Source organism: Molothrus ater, chromosome 1, assembly GCF_012460135.2.
Source record: "Molothrus ater isolate BHLD 08-10-18 breed brown headed cowbird chromosome 1, BPBGC_Mater_1.1, whole genome shotgun sequence".
NCBI classification, from domain to species: Eukaryota; Metazoa; Chordata; class Aves; order Passeriformes; family Icteridae; genus Molothrus; species Molothrus ater.
Genome location: NC_050478.2, coordinates 4,457,331 through 4,477,148, shown reverse-complemented (window position 1 = coordinate 4,477,148; position 19,818 = coordinate 4,457,331). Strand labels below are relative to the sequence as shown.

General features: G+C 49.2%; 1 long non-coding RNA gene across 2 annotated transcripts in view; it reads left to right on the top strand.

The window, feature by feature from the left end:
- Window positions 1-15,049, top strand: part of LOC118701800 (uncharacterized) — a 55,396-nt gene extending 40,347 nt beyond the window's left edge. Inside the window, exons 2-5 of one of the 2 annotated variants that reach the window (XR_008508503.1) lie at window positions 10,779-10,872; window positions 11,174-11,272; window positions 12,926-14,177; window positions 14,277-15,049. This is a non-coding gene — a long non-coding RNA (uncharacterized LOC118701800). Of the gene's footprint in view, window positions 1-10,778; window positions 10,873-11,173; window positions 11,273-12,925 lie in introns of both variants that reach the window. The other variant, XR_004982583.2, reaches the window with a different exon arrangement.
- Window positions 15,050-19,818: the final 4,769 nt, after the last annotated feature.

Genomic DNA, 19,818 nt, shown 5'->3' with positions numbered 1-19,818 from the left:
CTGTTCTGCTCCTGGGTCTAGAGCAAAGCTGAGCAGATTTCCAGACATGGAAATTCCACCAGTGGAATGAGGATCAGTAGTTTGCTGACCCATTTCTCATCAGGGAAACCAAGGGATGGCAGCAAGGCAGTGACATCCCCTAAGTGAGCCCAGAGGGGCAAGATCCTCAGCTTTGGCTGCAGTTCCATGGAAAACAAGATAGCAATGGAATATGTGACCTTCCAGCATCAGCCTGAAGGTCCTTCCTGCCTGATGGAGGAAGCAGCAGTGGGGCTTTTCTGTCCAGCAGTGACTGCACACAGGGCTGTGTTTTCCCACACACATCCTTCAGTTAGAAGTGAATGTGAAAGGCAGTTTCAAGCTTTGAAATGCTGAAAGCCTCGAAAAAAAGGAATTTCCAAGTATGGGGACCATGCATGGGTTTCAGCTGATGCCTGAATACTTTAGGGGTTGTATTTTGGGATGTTCCTTATGCTGCTGAATCACAGCCCAGACACTGAGGTTTGAGAACTGCTGGTTTAGGGAGATGGTTTCAGACACTGAGGTGGAAGGTTGGGAGGCACAGCAGGCACTTGGTTGGTTACTGGGATCAGCTGACACTCTCCAGTTTGTTAAATCAGGTAATATGACCTTAAATCCAAGCCTGTAGACGCAACCATGGAAAGAGCACTTCCAGGAATAGGCCATTTATCCTGTCACTGTGCACAGAATTACAGTAAGATAATAACTCTGGGGCTTGTTGGTTTATTTCCCTCTGGTTGCTGTGCCTGGATGCTCAAAAGAAGGCTTTTTCTTGCCCTTTTTTTTTTCAATTTTAGTTTATTTTTATTTTTAATCCTAACTTTGGCATTCCCTTACTTGCTGACTCCGGTTTTAAAATGGGGAAAACAAATGAAACTGGAAATATATCAGTGCTGCCTCCATGGGAAAGGTGCCTGCCAACATCCCAGCCCTGCTCCTTTCATAGCACCCAACTTTTAGCTTGTGTCCCTGTGAAATGACTGCTCATCATTGTGGGCCAAAGCACCACAACCAGCACATCAACTACAAAACCCAGCCCCTGCTCCAGCACATTGTTAGCCACCCTATCAGTTTCTCTGGGTCTGGACTGAAGGCACTTGAGACAGTAATTCGTGTTTGGACTCAGGTGTTTATTATTTCTTATCAGTAAAACAGCCTCACTGCTGTGAGTTTGGCAGCTTTTCATTAGAAGGCACAAAATGGCCAACAATCTCTTGTTCCAAGGGCTTTTAAGACTAAACTATCCAATGAAGAGCTGACACCTGGATTATTTTCCCTTTTAACCCAATCACTGATCCCACAGAGCTGCAATGGGGACTTTTCTGCCCAATTACAAAATGCCACCCAAACCCATGGAGAAGAGGAAGAGAAGCATGGAGCAGAAACCCAGGATGACACCCTGTGCCCTCCATCTGCTTCCATCCACAACACACTAAAAACCCCAAACCTCAATTTCTCACCAAGTGACACACCTGCACTGCTCTCTATAATCTATTTCACACTTTTGTGGATTCCAATCTATGTTGAAGTTTAGGAAACTTTCTCCATGAATGAGGGTCAGAGTCAGTGCTGCCCTGGGGGTCAGGGCAGCCCAGAGCAGACAGAGAAACATTCCCTGTGGTGCTCTGGGTTTCCACAGCACCCCTAATAAACCTTGTGCCACTGGAAATCCCAGGTGCCCAATAATCCCTGTGTAAGCAAGCACAGGAATCAGCCCAGCAGCCAACCCTTGACTTCTTTCCATTCAATGGGCATTTAAAAGCAGGCAAAAAATAAAATAGCCTGAGTGGATACCATTCCTTGGAAGGTCACTTGTACTTCAGATCACCTCAGCCTAGTGGCACATTCAAAACTTACCAGCAGATCTGGGAAAATTATTGCAGGGCTACCAAGCTCAAAGAAGAGCTCCAGTCAAGGAGCCCTTATTCCATGGGGTTTCCAGGCAGAGCTCATGGCATAGGGATCATGTTTTTTTTTCAGGAAAGAATTTCAGGGAGGAAGACTGGTGGGTACTGAAAGCAGCTTTGTGTCCTGCCACTAGATTCCAAGCAGGACACCTGGGTCCCTTAAAAAACCCAAACAAACAGGATCCTATTGCATCCTTCTGATGCCAGGGACAGTCAAGAGGGGCTGATGCTGAGGGCTGTCTGCTGTTCCACTGGGTCACAGCTGCAGCCCCTGGGTAAATCTCCCTGTGCTCCTTCTCCAGCCAGGAATGCTCCTTTTAGAGCACAGCTCCTCTCCCCCCAAAGGAGTCAGCTGGAATAAGTAAAGAAAATTCCTACAAACCCATCTTGCAGGCTGCTGCCTCCTGCAAGGATATTAAACCTTTTCCAGTCATTTGTGAGACCCCTGCCTTGGCCAGGGCCTGGGGGAGAGGAGCAGGACAGCTCTACTCAGCCAGGCAGGAGGATTTGGGAAGTTACAATGTCCTGGTGACCCTGTGCGAGTTTTGCCCTTAGCTGGGAAAAGCCCCATGTGATGCTTTTCAAAATTACCAGTAAAATCATTGCTTCCTTTAATTCCATTGCTTTCTTTAATCCCAGAGGTGGAAAGGGGGTGTCTGTACAACCCCTCAGTGCATTTATATCCACCATTCCCTTAAGCATCCTCAGAGCAGGGAAAGCTTTCCTCATGGCTCCTGTGTGGCCAGAGATGCCCTCTCAGGTCCAAGTGGGAAGGAATGTCCACCTCCTCCTCACCTGATCTATGCCTCTCCAGGTAAATTAAAATTATGCCTTTTACTCCTGCTGAATTTCTAGCTGCCTCCTCTTGGTCTAAAAGCATGGAAAATTGGGGGTTTTGGCATAGAGTGTTATGGGTAACATAACCAAAGTCTTCATCAGCACCTTGGGATTAAGCAGTCCCTGGGACTTGTGGCAGGAAAACAGGCAGATGTGATCAGACAGCTTCTCTGTCACTTCCTGTTCACTGTTTGTGAACCAAGGGATAATTTCCAGCTTTGTTTGACGGGTCCTTTGCATTCCCAAAGAGCTGAAGCCAACAAGGTTTGTGCCAACAGGCAGCCAGGGATAGAGGGGAGGGAAAGGGAGAGAAAAGGGGAAATTTCCTATTTCTGGGACACAAGAACCCACCCAAGGGCTCAACCTGAACTCTTACAACCAGGGAAGACCAGGTCATGTATGGGATCACTCACTCCTCCAAGGAGTGGCTTCCCAAGGAGCAGGGGTCTGTTACCTACCCCAGGACCTGCACCCACTGTGTCACCTCCAACTGGTTTGAACAGGGGATGAGACCCACAGCAGAACTTCTCTGCCTTAAACTGAGCCCTCCCCATCATCCTTGTCCTGCATGGACAAGATAACAGAGGCACAAGGAGTCCCTGGCAGTGGTTTGAAGTGGTTCCAAGTGATGGAAAACACGAGTGTGCACGTGTGGGTGTTGGTGTTGTGAGCCACTCACAGCCAGAGCACATCAGGCTTCAAATTCTGCTTTTGTTTTTGTGTAAAGCAGCCTGTCCCTGTCCAGGCAAGAGCAGGGATAGGAGCCAAGGCAGGCTGCAGGTACTGAGGGGACAGGAAAGAGCAGCTGTGGGAAGCAGCAAGAGTCCAGCCCAGACCATCTGCTGCTGTTGGATTAATCTCTAACCTGCGCTCTTAGCTGGCCAAGGGAAACTTGTTAGGCTGAATTTGTATCTCTAGCTTCAGGTTACAGCCTGGCATGTTAAAATAAACCATCCCTGACTTTGTGTTAGCTTAAAAAGCTGGGCTGTGGATTAGAGATGTAGAAGGAATGGTGGAAGGAGCTGTTTGTGATCACCAGGGAGGGGAGGAGGAGACAACTCCATGCTGCCAACAGCTTGAGCATGGCCAGAGCACCTCCTTGAGAAAAAAGAAAGGATCAGAGCCCCAGGATAAAGGAGCGTCTGAAAAGAGCCTTGGACCCATGAGGAAAGGCTCTCTTCTGCTCTGGGATCAAGCCTTGTGTGCTCTGAAGGAGCAAATTAGAAACAATTTTTATTCTCCTGTTACTATTGTTTCTCATTACCACTGTTTGTCTTGTGTTTGCTTGCAAAGCATCCTCTGCCAGAGGAGTAGCAATCTTGAAAACTTGGAAGTAATGTGGAGGAAGGACGAGATTTTTTTTTTTAATTTCCTTTTTAAAAATGTGAAAAAAAAAAAAAAAGATGTTTTCCCTGCCAGTGAAAAGTAAGGAGAGAAAGAGAAATGTCTGGGAAAAAAGCTGTTTCCCAGCTTTGTTGAATGCTGGAGAAGGAGAAGATGGATGAAAAGCATTAATAAAAAGCAAAGTTTGAGGAGTGGACTTGAAGGCTGCCTCACTGCTTATCTGATTCCCCACAAATGGGGCCGGCTGTCTGGCAGGATGGTTTCAGGTAACATCTGCCCGAGCCTCCTGACTCATCCCTGTGTGGGTTTTGGATGTGCTGGAGATGAGCTGAACCTGCCAGGCTCTTCCAGTTTGCTTTTACACACATGGAGGAGAGCTGGGCTGGTTGGACCGAGCCTTACAAAGCCTCTTTCTAGGAAAGGAGCTTTGCGTAACAGAAGGGAAAATAGGTCGTCGTCAAGGTTTAGGGCATTTGCAGAAGAAAGTAAACAAGTGGTGCAGCATGGCCGGGCTGGAGGGGAGAGCAGGATCTGCTCCTGCTCCAGACAAGGCTGTGCTTTGAAGGAGGCTTTGGCTGGGAGCAAAGGCAGCCTCGTGTTTACGGCAGCGGGACTCGGATTCTCCGCGTGATCCTTGGCAAAGCATCCCATCCCATCCCGGGCTGAGCCTGGGTGCAGATGCCAGAGGATAAGAGATGAGGACTTGAAATTGTCCTGTTAGTCCCACAGGGACACAAAAAGGAGACTGAGGTGCTCAGCAGAAAACTCCCAGTAGGACAGGAGCCATCAGCACTTAGTGGAGGTTTGACCACCCCACAGCACCCCAGGCTTTGGGTGCTGAGCTCTGTGGGGCACGACAAGGAGCAAAGAGGGCCTGGGAATCACCGAGGAGCTGCTGTGGGATGGGGAGGTGTCGCAGATATCTTTTATGAAAAATCCTTTCCTTAGGATTTTTCCTCGTGAGAAGCTGAGAGGCCTCAGTAACAAAATGTAACCAATGGTTATCTGCTGCTGTGGAATGCAACAGGTGCATCTGGGATTGGCCCATGTTGGTTGTTTCTAATTAATGGCCAATCACAGTCAGCTGGCTCGGCCTCTCTGTCTGAGCCACAAGCCTTTGTTATCATTCTTTCTTTCTCTATTCTAAGCTAGCCTTCTGATGAAATCCTATCTTCTATTCTTTTAGTTTTAATATAATACATATCATAAAATAATAAATCAGCCTTCTGAAACATGGAGCCAGACCCTCGTCTCTTCCCTCATCCTGAGACCCCTTGTGAACACGGTCACAGGGAGGCAGAAGAGCACAGCCATGGCAGAGCCAGAGCCGGAGCAGAGCCTGCCCAGGGACACTCGGAAAGAAACAAAAAACAAGGCAAAAAAAACCCCCCAACAACCACCAGCCTCCTGCAACAGCACCGCAAAGTCCTTACAAACGCCCTGGGGCACCGGCCAAGCAAAATCGCGGGGAGATTTTGGGAAGAGCTCCAGCAGCCTCCCTGGCTGATACAGAACCACAGCGCGTTACCTTCCCCAGGGCCGGGGGAGAGCCCGGGCACCCAGCCAGGCACCGGGGGCTCAGTGCCGGGCTGTGGCCGTGCCCTGCCCGCCAGGGTACAGCCTGTGCCGGAGCTCTGGCAGCCGGGGGGCTCTGCGGAACATCTGCCAGCTGCCCGGCCCCCGCCGCCAGCCCGCCAGGACCTCTTGTTTGTGTTTTTGTGCGGAGCACACTCCCAGCGGGTTATGTCAGAGGTGAGGAATGCAGGGCCACCCTGTGTCATGAGATCAGCCTCACATTTTTAGGCTCAGCTCTTACCGTATTTGCTGGGAAGCGGCGCGGGGGCCCCGCAGGGGTGGGAGATTCCCCCCTTCGCCCCGCATCCCGCTTTTCCAGCCCTCGCTCCAGCGGAGCCGGGCGGGGCGGATGGGGCCCGTCTGCTGGAACAAGCTCTCCCTCTGTTCCTCGCAAGGAGCAAGAAAGGAAACGCAGTGAATTAAGGCGAATGAAAAGGCGGCAGTGAAAGGCGGCCGGGCGCGGTGACAAGCGCGGGGAGAGAGCTGGTGGCGAGCTGCTCTCTGCCGCCGGGGAAGGCATCGGCACCCGGGGCTGCCCCGCCGGGAAACTCACCCAGCCACCCCAAAACATCCCCGTGCCAGGGCTGAGAGAGTGAGGAGCCACATGAACCCCCCAGGGCAGCGAGGAGCTGGGCTTGGAGCCCTTGGAGTGAAAGAACTTTGACCCAAACACCGCCCAGAGCAGTGGCTTTCCCCAGCTCTGTTCCTGGGATCCAACTCTTATGTTCCACCTTTCTGAAATTTCTGGGCTGCTTGGTCCGAGTCCTGCTCAAGCAAAGCTGGTGCAAAACAGCTCTGCTGATGTCACACAGGGTGGCTGCACTGCTCGTTTCCAAGTTTTCCTGCTTAAAACTTGGAGGCTCCTTTTGCAGCTCTGCGTCCCGCCAAGGGTAGAAAGAGGGGAGACGCTTTGATCCTCAAGCCACTGCAGAGAAAACCCACCGAGGCAGGGTCAGACCCTGGCACAGGAAAGGCTTCTCTTCTCTGCTCTGGTGTGGCTTGTATTTTCTTTTAATTCTTTCTTTTCTCCCCTTTAGTAAAAATTTTCCTGCAATAGCTACCACAGTAGAACTTGAGATTGAAAAGCCCAAAACACTTCCACAGACCATGTCCAAAATGCCACTGCTTGATAATTTTTGGTTTGTTTGGTTTGGGTTTTTTGGTGGTTGTTTTTGTTATTGTTGTTTTTGTTGTTGTTGTTGTTCTGTTTTGCCCTGCAGAGGGTTTTGACATGGTGGTGTTTTGTTCTGTGTCAGAAGGAAAACAAACCCTGAAATACCAAAATCTTCCACACAATGGTCTTTCCTTTCTCTAAACATCCCTGTGAGCTGGGCCTCTTGCAGCTCTCTACTCTTCCCAGAACAGGAGAACAAATACTAAGAAATCTGGAGGGGTGCACTGCAGGGATGAGCTGCAGGGAGCTGGCAGCATCAGCTCCACATCATTCCATGTCTCCAGTGCTGCCTGGTCCTCACCTGGGGGAGGCAGGTGAAACCTCCAGGAAGTGCTGGTGGCTCCTGTCCTACTGGGAGTTTTCTGCTGAGCACCTCAGTGTCCTTTTTGTGTCCCTGTGAGGCATAACAGGATAATTTCAAGTCCTCATCTCTTATCCTCTGGCATCTGCTGTTTTGTTGTGTCACTCCCAGACTTCTTTGGTCACTCTACCATAGTCCCAAAAGTCTGTTTGGGAAATTCTCCCTTTCATGGCATGAAAATGAAAATGCTGATTTTTGGTCCTCTCTAGATTGTGGTGCTGTGGAGGCACCAGAGAGTGTCTTGAGGAAATGAGAGAGGTGACCAGCAGGGACAGAAGGGACTAGCAGAGGGCTCCAGAGGGACCTTCAGACCCAGAATCCTCCCTGTTCATCCACCAAACACAGAGGTGATGTGTTGACAGCAAGGGGCTGGTTGCTGCCTCATTATAATAAGGAGGGAGAAGTGATGGTGTGGGAAAATAAGGCTCGTTTAATGATTTAGGACATTATCTTCTTTTCCTTCCCACTCTCTTTGTCTGCCTTGCCCTTCATAAACTTGTGCTTTGATAAGATTTTCTTTTTTATCATCTGGGGCGGAGATTTCAGTTCATTTTCCCTGGATTAAAAAAGGAAGGAAAATGGGGCATCATGCAGCATTTAGCAACAGTCTTGGACACTGAACCGGGGCCAGGTAAGACCTGGAGAAAGGGGTTGCAGGTCTACCTTGGCTGATCCAGAAGACTTCAAATGACAAAAATAAGGATCTTGGCTTTCATTAGATTTATCAGCTGCCTGGAATGCTTTAAGAAACAAAAACCTTCAGTAGCAATGATCATATATATATATATATATAGATTTTATATAAGTTTGGTTCTGCTGCAGTGAACTCATTTGCTTCTGCTATGCTCCTTCAGTTTGGGGGAAAAACACTGACATTGCTTAGCAACCTTTAAATCATTTTGGTAGAGCACAATAATGTGGGAAGGATGAAGCTGATGTCTGTTCCCCTGCCCCAGGTTACTTGATCTCCCAAATGTTAACTTATCTAACCTTATTATTTGCTTCTAATCACTATTGTTTTCTGAATTGCACTTAAGCATCCTGAAATCATAGAATATCCCAGGTTGGAAGGGTCCCAGAAAGATCCTAGAATGGTTTGGGTTGGAAGGACCTCAAAGATCTTTGTGTTCCAGCCCCCTGCCATGGCAGGGACACCTTGCACTATCCCAGGTTGCTCCAAGCCCCATCCAGCCTGGCCTTGGGCACTGCCAGGGATCCAAGGGCAGCCCCAGCTTCCCTGGGCACCCTGTGCCAGGGCCTCAGCACCCTAAAAGTGAAAAATAACAAGGATCAACAAGTCCAGCTCCCTGCTCCTTTCAAGACTGCATTGCTTGACTTTGATGTTGTGTTTTCACTGCCTCTGCAGCGTGGCAGAGCACCAGGCTCTCTGGGGAGATCCCACAGCACAAGGCAGCAAAATCTCCATCTGACCCAGGCAAGCAGCTGCTTTGCCTTGCTGCAGCTCAGCAGTGGGATGTGTTGTGCCTGCCAAAGCAGATACTGAAGGTTCTTTCTTTCCTAATTGTCACTTTTTCTGTGACTGCTTCGAACACAGAACCAAGGAGCATGGAAAGAACAGTGCTTCCCCTGTCAGGGATGGGGTGGAAAAGGCAGAAAAAAAAGACTGAAGGAAGAATGTGGTGAAAGGCACCACAACATCCAGAGGCTTGACTCTGATTTGCTTGAAGCAGTGTAAACAAGCAGGTTACAAAACTTGGAGCTCTGACTGGCGCTGGCACCAGAAAAACAAGGAAAACATGTTTTAGACCAATTATACTGCAGAAAATACATGAGATTTTCAAGACACCTAAAGCCATCAGCATCAGACAGTGCAGTAATTTGAGTTTTAGGGCCAGATGTAAACACCGGGGCTACAAGAACCAGATACTGAACCTGATATAAAGTGACTGTTGTAATGTTTCTAAAGATTTTGCACTGTTTGAACGATTACCTACCATAAGATCCCTCTGCTCCTCTTCTAACCTCCCTGCTGGGATGTCCTGCAGCTGGCCCAGGCACATCTTCCCCAAGTTCTTTACCCATCCTTCTGCTCTCTGTGCTCCAAATCTCAAAATAACTGTGGCACTCCATGCAAATTGTCTTGAGCTTGCCCTTTTCTGCTGGATACTCACCCAACCTTTCCTGACCTATGGCCATATTTCCCCACTCTTTGTGACCTACATCTATAACAAAACTCTCTGCTCATAATCAGGGCAGGACTGCCCTGGCTTGTGCTCCTTCCTATGAAACTCACTGGAAGAACATCCCACATCCTGGACTCCTGAGCAACTCAACTCACCTACAGAAAGAAAAATGAGGCAGAGCTGGTAGGTGTGAGCAAAGGGCCCAGGTCAGCCCCTGTGGAGAAATAGGACAGAACTTGCAGGAAGATCTTGTTCCTTGATATTCTCCAGGTTCCCACTGGGAGTCAGGCAGAGCTTCCTGGTTTTCATGGATTCAGCTCTCTGTCTCTCCAGCCCACCTCTCCACTGGTCCATCTCCATCAGGTGTCTCCCCATCCCATGATCAAGGAGGTTGTCCTGCTTCCTGATTCATCCACCCTGGTTCCTACAGAACAGGGAGACAGCCACAGAAGTCCATGGTGGTTTTGGTTCTCCTGAGCTGTGGTTCATTGCTCCAGCCCTTTATGTTCTTATATCCTTCAGGGGAAAAGCAACAATCAGTACAATGATCCATCTTCCTTTACTAATCCAGCACACACTTCAGTTGCCCCACCCTTCCCAGGAGGGTGGAGAGCTGGGAGATGGGAAGACACCTGAGAAATGATCAGTGGTGCTTCTGCTCCAGAAGGGGGTGTAGGAGGTTTCAGGCAGCCTCAGCATGGTGATTTCATCATTCCCTTCAGCAGGCCCTTTGCCAGACACATCCTGTCCAGCTTGTGCTGGACTGACCGGCCATGGGAAGAGTCAGTGGCAGCCAAGTCCAAATGGCCAAGACCAGCCTCTTTGCAGTGCTCAGGAGCTGATTCATGTTTTGGTTTTCTGCCCCACCCAGTCTAGAGTGAGTTCAGCACATCCCTCTGAGCTTCACTTTCCTGCTTTCAAGGCTCTCCCTCCTTCCGAGATCTTCCCACATTCGTGGCCCAACCCAGCCACCACCATCTCTCTCTCTTTTCCTGGACTGGACACCAGGGCAGCAGCCAGGAGCTCGCTGGCTTTGATTCATCCTCCTCTAGGAAAAAAGCTGCTGATCCTGCTGGTGATGCTTCCTCTTGACCATCTGGCCCAGCACAAAGACTTGGTGTTGATCTCCACCCCTGTCTTGAGGGGAAAGGCCACTTCTGAGGGCCACTGTCCCTACAGGGCACTGCTGAACTTGGAATGTGGGAAGTAGGAAAAAAACACAGCCTTGGGAGCATGGGAACACATCCCTATCCCATCAGCTTTGTGCCACCAGGCAATGCTCAAGTTTGGTGTGTGTTAAGAATCAAAACCTGATGGTTTCCCCCAGGACTCAGACTCCTGAATGATGCAAGCATTTGTCATCCCTCTCCTTAAATAACTACAGAGTAGAGCCAAATGGGTTTTCTCTCCAACAGATGGGCTGCTGACAGGTGCTGCTGGAGGCTGAGAGATGGAAAAGCAAGGATGCTCTGATATGGTCTGTCACTAGCTTGAAGAGAAAAAAAGCAGGTGAGGTCTGGTCTCCTTGTTCTGCCATATTATTCAGATGCTGTAGAAGTATAAAACCACAATATTATTGTGCTAGGAAAATACTATTAACTTGTCTTAAAGGCAGGGGAATGGAATATGTCCTAAAGATGGAAGACTGGGATATGTCCTTTGGGACAAGGAGGATCTGCTTCCATAACACAGGTCCCAGAATAAGCAGGGTTCTGTCAGAATGGCATTGTGTAAAATAACAGAAAACAAAAGCCTTTCTTTGTCCCTAAATAAGTAATTTCTGTTCTTCCTTTGTGGTTCACTCTTAAAGGCTGGCTGAATCCAAGGAGGATGTGGTCACACTCGTTGGAAACTCCAGATGCTACAATATAAAAACACAAATCTGCATTAAACCCACATTTTTAATGAGGTAAATCTCATGTGCTTTCACTCTATTTTTCTCACAGGGTGATGGCAGGCTGCTGCAGTTTTCATGTCCCTTGGAGAGCATTTGCCCAGTTCCTCAGAAATCTCCCCCTTGATTTTTTTGACAGGATAAAGTCTTTTGTTATTTACTGATGTCACTGTAGCCTAGGAGAGAAATCAACAGAGTCATGAATTATAGACTATGCTTGTAGGACTTTTCACTTTGTTTGATTTAGTGTGAACAAATTCCAGATAATTAGAGATGAGTTCAAGTTACAACACTTCACTTCTGTCTTCTGAGTTGCCCTAAGTGGTGAGGAGTGTCTGGGTTGAGTATTTTCACAGGGGTCATTGGAAAGGTGAAATCCTTCTGTGTGTCTCAGTTTTGAAGAAGCTTAATATTACAGCAATGCATCTGTGTCTCCACTCAGGAAACACATCAGACTTTGAAAAAACCCCTCAGAATCCCCAGGCTGAAAACATCACATGGTGTTGTGTGGGTTTTCTTCAGCTTTAGCTGTGGCATCCTCCAAGTGGTTCTTCACCTGAAGGTCATTTCCATCCCAGCTAGAAACTCCTGCTGCTGAGCATTTGAGGGATAAGGAAAGAAGCATCTTGGCTTGGGTTTTTGGGATCTGGGACTGCTTGGACATAAAATGTACCATCCCTGCAAAGCTTTCCACCATCACCCTCATTTTGTGTGTAGAAAAGCAACTCCAGCCTTCCATTCAAATTAAAAAACCAAAAACCAAAACAAAAAAGCAAACAACCCAAAAATGAAAGGGATATGGGAAGAGGCCAGGGTCTTGCTTTCTTCTTGAACAACAAAACCCATGTCTCAAAGCAAAACCAAAGTCACTTCATCATGATTTTGGAAGATGATGTACAGTGCTGTGGTACAACAGTGAGGGGAGGGTGTCCCTGAGCACGCAGCCACCTCGGGGCACAATTAGAAGAGTTTTCCATCTGAATGCTCTGTCTATTATAAATAACCAAGATTTTAATCATAACTCACTGCCTGCTGGAAGTCCTTTTCTAATGCCTTCTGTGGGCATTGGAGACTGGGGAGAAGAAGGATGTGTTGGTTATGTGATGGACTCTTTCAGGAGGACTGCATTCAGTTCTCTCCATGTCCATAATTTGGAAAGTCTGGGGAGTCTTTGGCAAGGTCCTCTTCATACACCCAACTACAGCACCAAACACACTCCTTAAGATAGTCAAGCCATAGGTGATGCACTCCTGCCTACCCTTGGAGATTCTATCTCTTACTGTTGGTTAAAAGTCTGAAAAAAATTAGGCCAATATGTGGGCATTGGGCCTGGAGGATGCCTCAGCTCAGGTTTTGAAGGTTTAGCTCATGGTTTTTAACTCCTGGACCTTACAGGGGTAATTGCTTGGTTTGCTTGCAGTCTGATGAACTCCATGGTTTCCAGCCAAGCACTTGACCCAGAGAATCAAGGCAATAATTGTGTGACTCACAAGGAAAAACCAGAAATAAGAACAATAAAAATCCTTGGAAACATGAGTAGACTCCATTCCCCTGAAACACCACTATGGCACAGTCAGTTATGGAGCAGCACTTTTACCACCTGGGAGGAAAGGAGGCATGGACCTTCTTTGGATGTGAAAGTAAAACTGCTTATTTCTGTCTCTTCAGGAGAAGATGGGAAAAGGATGGCCTGAAAAAACTAAAACCAGAGAAGGAACAGAATGTATATTTAAGAAAAAATTGCAGCATCTGGCAAAATATTTCCTTTTTATATCCTTTCTTGGGGTAATGGTTATTCACTATCTGAATGGCACCGGTGGTTGTGACTCCTCTGAGGATGTAAATCACAGTGTCACAGGCTGGTTTGGGCTGGGAGGGACCATAAAGATCATCCAGTTCCATCTCCCCCATGCATAAGAAGAGCAGCTGTACTGCACATGTGATGGGCTGAATGGTCAGCTCAGTCCCTGGGGCAGTGTCTGGTGACGGGTGGCTTTGATGAGGCTTACAGGAAAGCCACTCATGGTGGAGAGAAGCACTTAGGGTCCCAGCTGGTTCATGTTTTACATGCAATCATAAAAAAAATCAAACAATCGTTTAGCATGCAATAAGAGGATGGAGGAAGGGTTTTTTAAACCAGAGTCACAGCAGGTTATGGCCAGTACTGATTCCTTGCTGTCATGGTCAGAGGTCCCCTCTGATGCACAGGGGGACTCTCCTATCCTGCGCTGATGTGACCTGGAAACCCCTGTGGTCTTGGAGTTCCCCTGGCTCCAGGCCCATGCAGGGGGGTGAAGGCACTGATTGCTGTTCAACATCCTGTCCCACCAGAGACTGGATGGAAAATATTGATTTCCTTTCAGAGGAGGCACATTCAGAGATGCTTTTATGGGGGGCTTGTTTCTCCTTGGAGGCAAAGGGAATGCAAAGAAAAAGCCCCTTTCCCTGTCATGCTGAAGGCTCAGGGAATGGAGCAGGAAGATAACACTGATAACACAAGGCTCTGTAACATGCAAGATCTTGGTCTCCTACACCAGACCACAGTGCAAACTCCTGGCTCCTTTGTCAGCCACCATTGAGCCACCAAACATTAAATTAAGTGCTGTCTCCACCAAGGTGCTGACAGTCCCAAGTGACATCTCTTGCTGCTCTATCAAATTCAGGGTGCCCCCATTGCAGGGAATGATTGACATCTGACTGCATGATTCAGAATGCTGAACAATTGCTTTATTAAACTATATTACATTATACTATACAATATTAAAGAGATACTATACTAATGAATACTAAAAGGATACTATACAAAAGATACTAAAGAAAAACCCATGACTGTCTGAGACAGCCAGGACACAGCTTTGACCCAGTTGGCCAAGAAAACAAAACAATCCTCAGCAGAATCCAATTGACAAAATCCCTTCAGGTAAACAATCTTCCTAACACATTCCACATGTGCAAAAACAACAGGAGCAGCAAGTAGAGATAAGAATTGTTTTCTCTTCTTCTCTCTGTGCTTCTCCAGGAAAAATCCAGGGAGAGAAAACGATGTCTCTCTCTGTTCAGAGAATGTGAGTACCACACTGCTCCTTCTACAAAATGCCACATCCTCTCTGGGGGTGTTTTCAAGCTAAGGTGCCCTTTCAGACCCAAGCTTCATGGCTGGGAAGAAGCCCTCTGGAATCAGATGCAGACGCGGAAGAAAACTTGGACTAAGGAGGCACGAGGTGTTTGACCTGGTGACAGCAGTAATTGGCTCAGGTTTGTTGGCTTGTGGATATTCATGGGTGCTGTTGGAGGTGAGATGTGAGAGCACCACCAGCCCTGAGGTGCCACATTTTTCTGCACATGGATGCAGTGACTGCCCTTTGGAAGGAGGTTGTTATTCTTTGCCATGCCATTGCTTTGAGCAGTGGAGCAGTGAAAGACCTGCTCTGCAGCACCTAGAGAGGAAGCCCAAAGAACTGTCTTCTCCAAGAACAACCCACACCCATCCACTTGAAGGACAGACACTCCTCTCTAGAATTTCACTGCCTCTTGGGAACCTTGAGGTTGAAAGCCCCTCCATGGCACATACCTGGAACAGCACTTCATCTTCCCTGGCTGTAAGAATTTGTCTTAACTAAAGATTTTCAATTAAAAGTCAAGACTGAATTGCTGCAAAGTGCCGGAGACAAGAGTCATTAATACTGGGATGCAAGTTTTAAATAATTTTTAATATGCTCTGCAAGACATTCATAAAAGGCCCTTAATCAATATGCGCTTCAATTCCTTGCATTAGGGCTTGAGGAATTTAAATTCATGGCAGGGGAAGGGTCGAGAAATCATAATGAATTTCCATCAGAGCTCTTACACAGCTAGACCAGGGAGATCAGCAGGGTCCAAGCTGTTGGGAGGGTGTGACCAAATGGATCAGACTTTTTTGGTGGTCCCAATCCATGGGGAACGGGTGTTGTGGCTTGCCATTGATATGGAAGCAAATTTTTGAGTCCCTGTTGGTGACAGCAGCTGTGATTTTGCTTGGCCATTTCAGCCAGTATCAAATATTCACTGGCACTACTGGCAATTTAAGCATTACCTGACTGTCACCTGGTGAGAAGAGCAGAGAGGATGAGGATGGGCTGAGCTGTGGACATCAGGGCTGCTCATGCTTGGGGACCCCTAATCTTCACATGCAGCATTCCCATGCCCTCACAGCTTTGATAACTCTCTTCCTGCAACCTGCAGGGTTAGTTTTGTGGTCGGTGCACAAGCAAAGCAAGCTGATACTCCTGCTTCCCACTGCCATCATCTCACAGCAGGAGCATGGAGAGGCACAAGCTTTTCCAAGGTGAGCGGGACCAAGAGAATCCAACTCATCCAAGAAGACACTGTGGCAATGCAGGTTTGAAGCTAAGCCTGTGCCTAAGCATTTGGCTGGATTTGGGCCAGAGGTGCAGAAAAGAAATTTCCAGTAAGGACAAACCTCTAGGAAGAACCAAACCCTAGAGGAAGCTCAGGGTGAGGTTTGTGCTTCCTATTTCAGTCTAAAAAAAGCCCTGTCCCAGGAGGGGGTGAGTTTCAGTAACATCCAGAGTGTCTCCCACACACACACATGCCAAATATTCCAACTCTTTGTATCCAGCCCAGGGGTGATGGCAGTAAAGCACGTGGAAACTCCACATGCAGATGAACCCTCAGAACATCCTTCCCTGCAGGTAGCCCAGGGACAGAGCAGCATCATCCTTGGAATGGCTCACAGGAGGAGGTACACACTGAAAGGAGCAGAGGTGGTTGTTGCAGCCAAATTGACCCCCAGAGATGATAAGAGGGCCTAGAGATTTATCTGCATGCTCTGTGGCATGGGTCTGGATGAGGGCCAGGTATTTCTCTCACCATTTTTCCTTGGGGGAAGGCAGGAGCTGGGGCTGTGCCCTAGGTATTTCTCTCACCATTTTTTCCTTTGGGGAAGGCAGGAGCTGGGGGCTGTGCCCTAGGAGCAGGCTGGATGAAGCCACACTGTTTCAAAGGCTGAAAAAATGCAGTCCTGTAGAAGAAAGCCAGGTGAAGCTATTTATTAGACTGCCTCAGGCCCTGCCTATTTTGCTGCCAGCTTAAAAATCCCCCAGTGCTGGGAAATCAGCTTGGACCTTGTGTGCACGTTGCTGCAGCTCAGCCTGCGTTCAGAGGGTGCATCTGTCTCATTTTGCAATCCTTACGCTTGAAATGAGCTAGGGAAAAGCAGGCAGCCCTTTGGAGAGGGATAGGGGAAAATAAAAAAGGAAAGAAAAACAGAAGGAAACCAAAAGCGCAGGCGGGAGGGAAGGGAAAGGCAGGATTTTGTCTCGGGAAGGCGTCAGAGCCTCTGAGGACTGTCCCCGCCGTCGCCTCGCATTGCGAAAGAGCTTTGGCTCGGGTGCCCCTCGGTTTTCCAAGGGATGCCGGCACGGAAAGCCTGTCCCGGGCGCTGCTCGCAGAGCGCAGCGGGGATGCCGGGGAGCCGGGGGGCCCCGCGCCGGGGCCGGGATGCGGCGGCAGCGGAGCGGGCTCGGAGCGGGGCCGCCTGCCATCTAGTGGCACCGGGAGCCGGTCCCCTCCCTGCCCCGGCCGAGGGAACCCCCGGACGCAGCCCAGACCCCTCCGGCAGCCCCCGCCATCCCCCTGCATGCGCGGGAATCGCCTTCGGCTTTGGGGGTTCCGAGGGGATTCTGCCAGCGGGGCTGGAGCATCTCCGTGGAAAACGCGCCGAGACGGAAATGCGGCGGAGCGTGAATGTGTCTGCGAACCGAAGAGCCGCGCCGATCGATCCAGCAGCCATGGACTCCTGCCTGGGGCTTTCTCCCCCTCCCCTTCCTGCACCTTTCCAGCTCCTTACGCCTCTGCGAAGGGCTTCTCCTCCTTTCCCTCCATGAAAAGAAATAACCCGTGGCAGGAGCCGGGCTCTGCCCTCCCCTCCATCCCTTCGCATTCACTGCAGGCTCCCTCCTGCCTCCCATTTGTGGCCTCGTTGCTCCCCCACTGCTGCTGGTCCCCGTGGAGAGCAGCGGGGGGGACACAGCCGCGTTTCTTCTCTTCCTTCTCGTGTGTCTTTAACACCCCTAGATCTTTCAGGGATGCTGACACCTCTGTTTCTGCACCCAGAAGTTTGGGAGCTGAAAGGGGGACATGAACCCCCCCTTCCTTTGTATCTTCCTGCAAATTCCATCATGCACTAAATCTCCCCTGCTGTGCTGGGAGCTCCCCTTTACTCTGGGGGTGACAGTGTCCCATTTCATACCCAGGGAAGGAAATGGAGATGGCTTTTCAAAGGCCACCCCTGCAGGGGATGGAGTAATGCACTTCCTAAATCTCATCCTGCCCCTTGGGGTCCTTTTGAGGGGTACAGAGCAGAAAACGAACATGGACATATTCTAACATGGACATATTCTAACAGCCCCCAGCAGGATGCTTGTCAGGTGCAAAGAGGTGCAGAGCTGGGATCAGATTTAAAAGGAGAAGGAAAGCTGGGCCCTGGGCAGTTGGGAGATGTCAGCCATGGTGTGCTCAGGAGTCAAAGATGGTGCCAGCAATGGGTGCTCCTGGCAAACCAGCACCAGGCACACAGATCATCTCTGATGGAGCGGGTCAGAGCAGCCTGGCAGCACCCCAGGACTCAAGAGCACCGGGAGGACGGCACAGGGACAGTGTGGGTCTGTGCCCAGAGCCCCTCCATTGGCAGAGGATGCACAAAGCCCTTCCCACTGAAATCAGCTTGGAGGGGAGGTCCAACCAACCAACCCCAGATGGGACCCAGTTCTGGGGGTGCAGTTTGCTCATGGTATCTTGTGGCAGCTATGCCTGATTTTCCTGCCATCCTGCACAACCTTGGATCCAAGGACTCCAAATCAACACTCTCCATCTTCAGCAGTGCCATCACAAAAGGGACATTTGGGATTTCCTTGTGTTCTCCCCACTCACCTGCCTCTAACCTTGCTCCAAAAATGTGTTCACCTTCCTTTTCCTTCCCTGTTTTCTTCTTCTTTTATTGCTTTGTTCTTTTATCTAAAAAAAACCCAACACAACTTTAGAAGTTCAAGTTGACTGTACAGCCCAAACCTTGTGCTAGCCCAGAGCCTGGACAGTCAAGTACATCATGAAGGATTTATTCATCAGGACAGTCAAATACATCATGAAGGATTTATTCACCAGGACAGTTCCATAGGTGCTCTCAGCCAGATGCTTCTTGAAGTCCTTTGTGTGAAGTGCTGCACCCACAGTTAGTTGGGAATGGGCAGGCAGGAGGCTTTTTGGCCCTTGTGTTGAGGGTGCCCATTACCAGCTGTGCTGGGAACTGGTCCCAGGCATGTTTTTGTTTGTTTTTCCAAGGAGAGGTCAGCACCCTGTGCAAGGCAGGATTTTATCCAGGGGAAAAGGCTCAAGGCACCAGTCTGGCCCATCTCCACCCTGCATTGTGCTGCCCTGGGGACCAAGCCTCTGCCACTGAGGAGGGGAGGAAACCTTCTAAGAGGAGGAAAAAAAGAAATTTCTGAGAAATGGTGCTACTTGGTACAGGTACCTTCAAGTGTAGCATAGGAGAACAGAGCTGCCCCATGTCACTGGGGTTTCCCATCTTCCAGGGTTCTGCCCATATTTTCTCTACCATCCCAGCTGGCTGGGATTCCTCATTCCTCCACATGAGCCAGTTCCTTCTGAGGCTGATTCCACAATCTTCACTTCTTAGCTCCATGACAAGCTAGAAGGGGACTGCAGAGCCAGTCCTTACACTTTTATCAGCACAGGATTAATTAAAAAAGAATTCAGAAATAGAAAACAGCTCGGCATTAACCTCATGCTAGAGCAATTTCCAAGCAGGTACGCCAGCAAAACAAAAACAGCAATTTGCAGCTAAATAAAAATAACAGTTAAGCATTTGAAACACAAATGCACCATTCAGGAGCAGCAGATAAATATTCAGACGCGTTCATTAGGAGGTTGAGGCTGTCTCTCAAATAAACAGACAGGTACAAAATAGCAGCCTGAATACTCCAATTACGCCAACATTGCATCAGTGCCGATGCTCCCGGCTCTGAGAGTGGGAGGGGGAGAAGGGGAGAGGGTGAGGAGGAGGAGGGCAGTGGGGAAAGCATGTGTGGGAAATATATATATATATTTAAAATTCGCCTTAAATTTTGTTTTATGTAACCAGTGTTTGGATTCTCTTCCTGGAGGGTTTAACTCCTGAGGATGGGAAGTTCTGCTGTGGCACCGTGCTCCTTGTGGCTCCTTCCATGGGCTTGCTTGGCCTGGCTCCCAGGGAAGACCCCCCAGAGTGGGGAGAGCAGGGCTTGGCCCTAAACCCACCCTGCAGAGCCCCTGGGCAGGCAGGCACGGCCGTGGATCAGCGCAAAGCAAAACAGCGCCCAGCCCAAAAGCTACAAAGCCTTTGGAGCTCAAGTACTGCAGCTGATCGGAAAAACAACATGACAGCGCCCTCAGCCCCCATGATCCCCTTTGTCCCCGGAGAGTCCCTGCCCCAAGGCCAGGATGTGACACTGAGCAGAGAGCTGGGGGTGGCTGGTGCGGAGTCCTGGTGTGGGGCCGTGGGGATG